Source organism: Cherax quadricarinatus, chromosome 66, assembly GCF_038502225.1.
Source record: "Cherax quadricarinatus isolate ZL_2023a chromosome 66, ASM3850222v1, whole genome shotgun sequence".
NCBI classification, from domain to species: Eukaryota; Metazoa; Arthropoda; class Malacostraca; order Decapoda; family Parastacidae; genus Cherax; species Cherax quadricarinatus.
This window is the reverse complement of record NC_091357.1, coordinates 17,233,811-17,240,662: the sequence shown is the minus strand read 5'-3', so window position 1 is coordinate 17,240,662 and position 6,852 is coordinate 17,233,811.

Here is a 6,852-nt window from a genome sequence, read left to right as displayed (position 1 = left end):
TTATTTAATGTGTAGTGGATTATAATTGTTACAATATTAATTTTGATAAGTCAAGTCTGGCTAAGTTTATATTAATTTGTATAATATTAATTTGATAAGACAATTCTGGCCAAGATTTATATCAGTGTATGTGTAATTGATAAGGCAAGTGTTGCTAATTATATTAATGTGTATAATATTAATTTTGCTATGCCAAATTCTGGCAAGGATTTATATTAATTTGTATAATAATTTTGATAAGCCAAGGCTGGCTAAAGGTTTGTATTAATGTACATTTAAAATTTATATATAAATTTCTTACATGTGTAATTGCTAAGCTCAAGTGTAGCTAACATTATTAATGTGTATTTAAAATTTATATTACAATTTTTACATGTAATTGCTAAGCTCAAGTAGCTAGGATTTATTCAAAGGTAAGTTGTACTATTTACCTTCATAAGGTGCATAATTTAGTACATAATCAGTGTTATTAAGTTGAATTTAATACATTGCATCATGGCTGAAAATGAGGAAATTAATATAGAAGACAAACATATGGAATATAGAGTAAAGAAAGCATCACTACAGGCTAGGAAAGTTCATGTAACCAAGGCATATAATAAGTGCTTGGAAATAATGAATCAAGAAACTGTGAATAATGATGATTTAAAATTGTATTTAGATGCTTTAGGTAATAGATATGATTCATACAAATTATATTACAACAAACATGAAGGAGATTTGTTAGTAAACTGTGTAGATGAGACTGAAGTAGATCAGTATTATGAATTAGAGGAAAAGATTCTTTCTTGTAAAAGTCAGGCCTTGAATAAATTAAAATGTGTAAACCAGGCAGTTAATCAGTCTGCTCCAACAAATAATATGTCTTTGCCAAAACTCCCAGAATTATGTTTACCTGTGTTTAATCCTGGAGAAAATTGGGAGGAATTTTGGTCAATTTTTAAAGCAGCTGTGCATGACAGGAGTGACCTAGCCTGTGTAACTAAATTATTTTACCTCAAAGGACAGGTAAGAGGAGATGCTCACATACTCATACAAGCCTTTCCCAATGTAGATGATTCTTACAAGGAAGCAGTTGACTTATTGAAAGTCACTTATGGTAATATAGAACAAAGTAGGTTGGATCTAGTGAATATCATTGTTAATTTAAAATCTCCAGATCACACTTACAAAGGTTTACAGCAGTTTAGAGTTAAACTGGAGAGCACTCTCAAAACTTTAAGTAATAAATATAATCTGAAGGAATCAGACTGGTTATTGAGTGCCATAGTACAGAATAAATCAAGCTGTAAAACACTTGAATGGGTCTCGAACAAATATCACAAGGGTTATTTTGGTCTGGAGGAAATAAGACTAGGTCTACAAGAATTAATTGTGCAGTTGCAGACCAGCCAACTAACTCATTTTAAAGATGCAACACTTAATAACTCTGAGGTATCTGTCAAATTTCACAAAGGGAAAAATTATCCCAATGTTAATAATAAAAATTCATTTCCTAAAAAGAGTTGCATAGGTGCATATCAAGTAGCAGGATTCAGAAATAATGATTCTCCACTAGGTAAGAAGAATAAGTACCCTCCTAAGAGTAGCCCAGTTAATAAGAAACCAGTCAGAGAAAAGAGAGATTGTCTTTTCTGCAAGGGTACTCATTTATCTAAGAATTGCAATGCATACAATTCATGGAATGATAAAGTTGAAAGATTGGAGGAACTTGACAGATGTATCAGATGTTTGGGTAATCACAATGTAAAGGATTGTTATGCCAAATTAAACTTTTGTTATCAATGTCACAAAGGAAGACACCATATAGTCATGTGTAAAGGTCTATATGATAATGTTGATAATAATGATAATGTTGACAATCCTGACACAACAGTGGCTAATGTAAAAGTTGCTGCTAATGTTAATAATGATGGTTTTACTGAAGTAGCCTTACCTGTGTTACAGGTAAAAACTGATGATAAAAGGCATAAATCTAAAAGTGTAAATGCATTATTGGACCAGGGATCCCAGCGTACTTTTATAAAACGTAAATGTCTTGATGGTATGAAAGTACAGATGAGAGATCCCACAACTTTAAAATTATCTGGTTTTCTCTCAGATAACAGAGCTCAATTGTATGACACTGTTTATGTAACTGTCAGGTTGGGCAATGAGAAAAAACGTGTTAATGCAGTAATTGTAGATAGACTTCCAGAGAAAATATCTACAGTAGGGCTTAGTAAAGCTACAGAAAGACTCTCACATAATGTAAATTTAGCACCTTCTGGTGTAAGTGATGATTCTGTAGGCCCAATAAATATTTTGATAGGTAGTGACTATTATGCCTCCTTTGTAAAGGGTATGGTAAAGAAATGTGGTGTCACCCTTTTGAAGACTGCAGGAGGCCATGTAATGTATGGTAGGATTCCTCGTAATAATAATTCATGACTAGAGGAAACTACAAATACCATAACTGTGTGTCTTACTCATGAAATCGTACCCCAGTATAATTCTTCCATAGAGGATGGTGTTGAACCAGTGCATGAATTGTGGGAATTAGACAGCATTGGAATAAATGTAAATGAAGATAGTCCAGACGATTCTTTTACTCAAGAACAATACCTGAGAAATGTAAAATTTGAATCTGGACAATACTGGGTACGACTTCCGTGGAGACTGAACCATCCAGAATTGCCCACTAATTACAGAATGGCATATGGACAATTAAAGGCTCAGCTCCGCGAACTGAGTAAGACACCAGAATTGTTAACTGCCTATAATGATATAATTGCTGAACAATTAATTAATAAATTTATAGAAGAGGTACCTCCTGAGCAAGCCAAAATTTATGGTCACTATTTACCACATCACGGAGTGAAGAAGGATTCTAAGACCATTCCTTTGAGGATTGTGTTTAATTGTAGTGCCAGGAGTAACAAAAATGTACCTAGTTTAAATGACTGTTTGATGACAAGTCTGTCGTTGACGGAAAAATTAGGAGATATCTTATTAAATTTCAGAGTGAAGCATTATGCCTTTGCGGCTGACATAAGTAAAGCTTTCCTAAGAGTGGGTTTACAAGAGGCTGACCGGGATTGTACCCGCTTCTTATGGCCTGAGAATCCTATTGACCCACTTAGCCCTCTGAAAACCTTTCGCTTTAAGAGCGTATTATTTGGTGCTACATCCAGTCCGTTACACAAATAACCCGCACATAAAAGACAGAAGCTTACGACGACGTTTCGGTCCGACTTGGACAATTGACTTTGTCAATGGTCCAAGTCGGACCGAAACGTCGTCGTAAGCTTCTGTCTTTTATGTGCGGGTTATTTGTGTATCGTTCCAGTCACGGTATTGTGCCTTTTTGTTATTTATCCAGTCCGTTCCTACTTCAAGCGACGATAAATGCACACCTTAAACCTATGGAAAGTCCATTGAGTAAAGTAATGAGCAAACAATTTTGTGGACAATTTCCTGGGTGTAACGTCAACTGAAGAGGAACTGTTAATGACTTATGGAGAAGCTAATAAAATAATGCAAAGTGCAAATATGCCTCTGAGGGAATGGAATAGTAATTCGTCCAAATTAAAGGACAAAATAAGTAAAGATTACCCTGGAAATGAAGTGCCAAAATGTAGTAATGTATTGGGTTTAACTTGGGATACTGAGAGAGGTCTGTTAATGTTAAAACCTAATAATTACAGTATGCCCAATAAATTAACTAAGAGAGAGTTGCTTGCTGAAGTTTCCAAATGTTTTGATCCACTAGGTTTAGTGTCACCCCTTACTATAAGAGGGAAATTATTAATTCAGGAAGCATGGAAACTTAAATGTGCTTGTGATGAAATTCTACCTGAGGAATTCATTAACAGGTGGGATGAATTAATTGGTGATTATGAGAAAATTCCAATGTTGGAGTTCCCACGCCAGGTGACCAATCCAAATGGGAAAAATGTACTCCACATTTTTTGTGATGCTTCAAAATTGGCATGTGGAGCAGTTGCTTACCTTCAATGTAATAGTGTTATTTCTCTTGTTATGTCTAAGGCTAAAGTGTCTCCAATTAAATCACGTACCTTGCCTCAGTTGGAATTAACAGCCATTTATGTGGGTGTCAAATTAGCTAATTATATAAGAAATAAGTTGCAGGAGATAAATATTAGCAACACTGTAATTTGGTCTGACAATGAGGTATCCTTACAATGGATTCGTAATGGAAACAGTAAAATTGTGTACGTACAAAACAGAGTCGCTAAAATTAATCAGATGCAAGAGAAGTATAATAGTTTGGGTCAGCATATGTTAACATTTAATCATATACCTGGTGAGGAGAATCCAGCTGATTTCTTGTCTCGAGGTTTACCTTATGCTAAATTTGTAAATGCTGTATCATGGTTTAAAGGACCGAGCTGGTTGGTAAATAAAGCTAATTGGCCTGTACAAAAGGCGTATATTGCTCCTGTTGAAATTACTGTGACCACCGCTCCAATAGTTTGTCTTTCCTTAGCCATTGATATAAATATGTATTCTTCTTTACCCAAACTAATCAATGTAACTAAGTTGGTGTTTAAATTTCTAAACAAGATGAATATATCATGTAAGTTTTCACATCCTCTTGAGTATTGCATAAAGAGGGTACAGGAGGAAATCTATGGAAATGAGATTAAATTGATGATGGAAAGAAAAATTGTGAAAGGTTCCATAATAGAGAAATTGGGGCTGTATTTAGAGAACAGTGTAATTAGGTGCAGAGGTAGGTTACAAAATGCTGAATTGGGTGATTATACTAAACACCCTATCTTACTGCCCAAAACTCATCATCTAACAAATTTAATTGTGCTAAATGCTCATTAAAATGTAATGCATGGTGGGGTACAAGATACCTTAAATTGTATTAGGGAAACTTTCTGGATTCCACAAGGACGGCAAAGTGTAAAAAGGGTGATTAAATCTTGTGTAATATGTCGCCGTGTGGATGCCAGATCCTATATGTACCCAGGTCCTCCACCATTGTCAAATGAGCAATTTGAGTCGTTTAGCAACGAACTCCGGCTGGTCGCAGTGTGGAAAATACTGTATATATTTTCCGGAAATACGGTAATTTATAGGTAAATAGATGCCCTATATTGTATTTTTAAAAGAAGTATATTATGGAAAATGGGAAACTGGATCTGCGCCTGTGCAGACAGGAAGACTCGCCATCTTGGTTTTGAATTTTGTACAAACGTTGGTGTAATGGGAAGAATTTTTCGTCCTCTAGAGGTTAAAATTGTGTTGACACCTCTCAAATAGGAGGCGAAATTGGTGGATGTGCATTCCTACATAACTTGAGATATCAGACGACTGGACAAGACAGCTCCAGGAACCTCAGATTTGTGTGTAATTCTGGACAGCATTATTTTCATAGATTTAGTGAGGTTTTCTGAGTATGATACACATTAATCTCCAGTCAAATTGGTGAGTGATATTAAGATATATTTTCTTTCTGTTATGTAATTGTGTATATCTATAATTATTCTTTAATTTTTAATATACAGTCCACAAATTTATATATTTACCAGTATTCCTGGTGTATGTATATTTCATTTAATTAATAGGTCCAGAGCAACTTGTGGTTATGACAGTGGCAGGTATCGAAGGGGGACATTTTTTGCGACCTAGGTGTCCCAAATTCCTACTTGTCTATGTAACTGATAAATAATAATTACCTTTGTTCATTTATTGTTATGTATATAATGATACATTCAGCTAAATGCAATTTTCCACAGTTTTTAAGTGGTAATAAGATATAATTTATTTTGAGATTAGATATGAAATGACTAGTATTTCTTCCTAGTAATGTAACAATGCTCAAATCTGCACACAGAAATCACTCCCTACGACAGCAAAGGACTGGGCAGACGGTTCAACATACCCGCAAATGAAAAGTAGGGGAGCTATTAGTACACTAAGATTATTATTATTATTACAATCAAGAGGGAAGCGCTAAACCCGTAGGATTATACAGCGCCTGCGGGGGGATGTGAAAGCCATTCACTCTGACTTTTTTGAGTTATCCCAGGTTCTCTACACATATGCTGCTATGTATGATAATCTACGTAACTGTATTTGTGTACACCTGAATAAACTTACTTAATTCAGGGAACTGGAGCACAGATCCAGTTCCTTAGATCTAGAGCCCCTCACCAGCGAGTACACTAAGAGAAAACGCGATAAGTGTCCGAAGCTCAAGACTGTTCAACAGCCTCCCATTAAACACAAGAGGAATTACCAACAGACACGTGGCTGCCTTCAAGAGGGAGCTTGACGGGCACCTAAAGTCAGTACCCAATCAACTGGGTTGTGGTTCGTACGTTGGATTACGTGCAGCCAGCAGTAACAGCCTGGTTGATCAGTCCCTGATCCACCAGGAGGCCTGGTCATTGACTCGGTCCCGGGGGGGGTGACCCCCGGAGCACCCTCCACGTAGATTGCAGGTAGTGGGGTTCGACAAAGACCCATTGTGACCTCTGTAATCCTGTTATTTGCCCTACTACTCACAGGATGAACTGCAGGTGCACAGCAAACTAGTCGCTCAGACGACATACGTAAATAGTTTGCTGCTGTAAGTGCTTCAGGGAGTGACCTATTTTACACACATACACACACACACATATGGATGCCTACCACTAAACTCACTCTTAATATTGACAAAATATTCTACATTGTGTTTGGGGTCAGAACTACAAATGACCCACTAAATGTAATAATCAACGAGTTTCCCATTGAAAGACAAACCGATGGAAAAATTCTTAGGTCTAGACCACAACTTAAAGTTAAATACCCACTTCCAGCACATAAAGGTCTCCAACACAGTAGGCAACCTCTCCA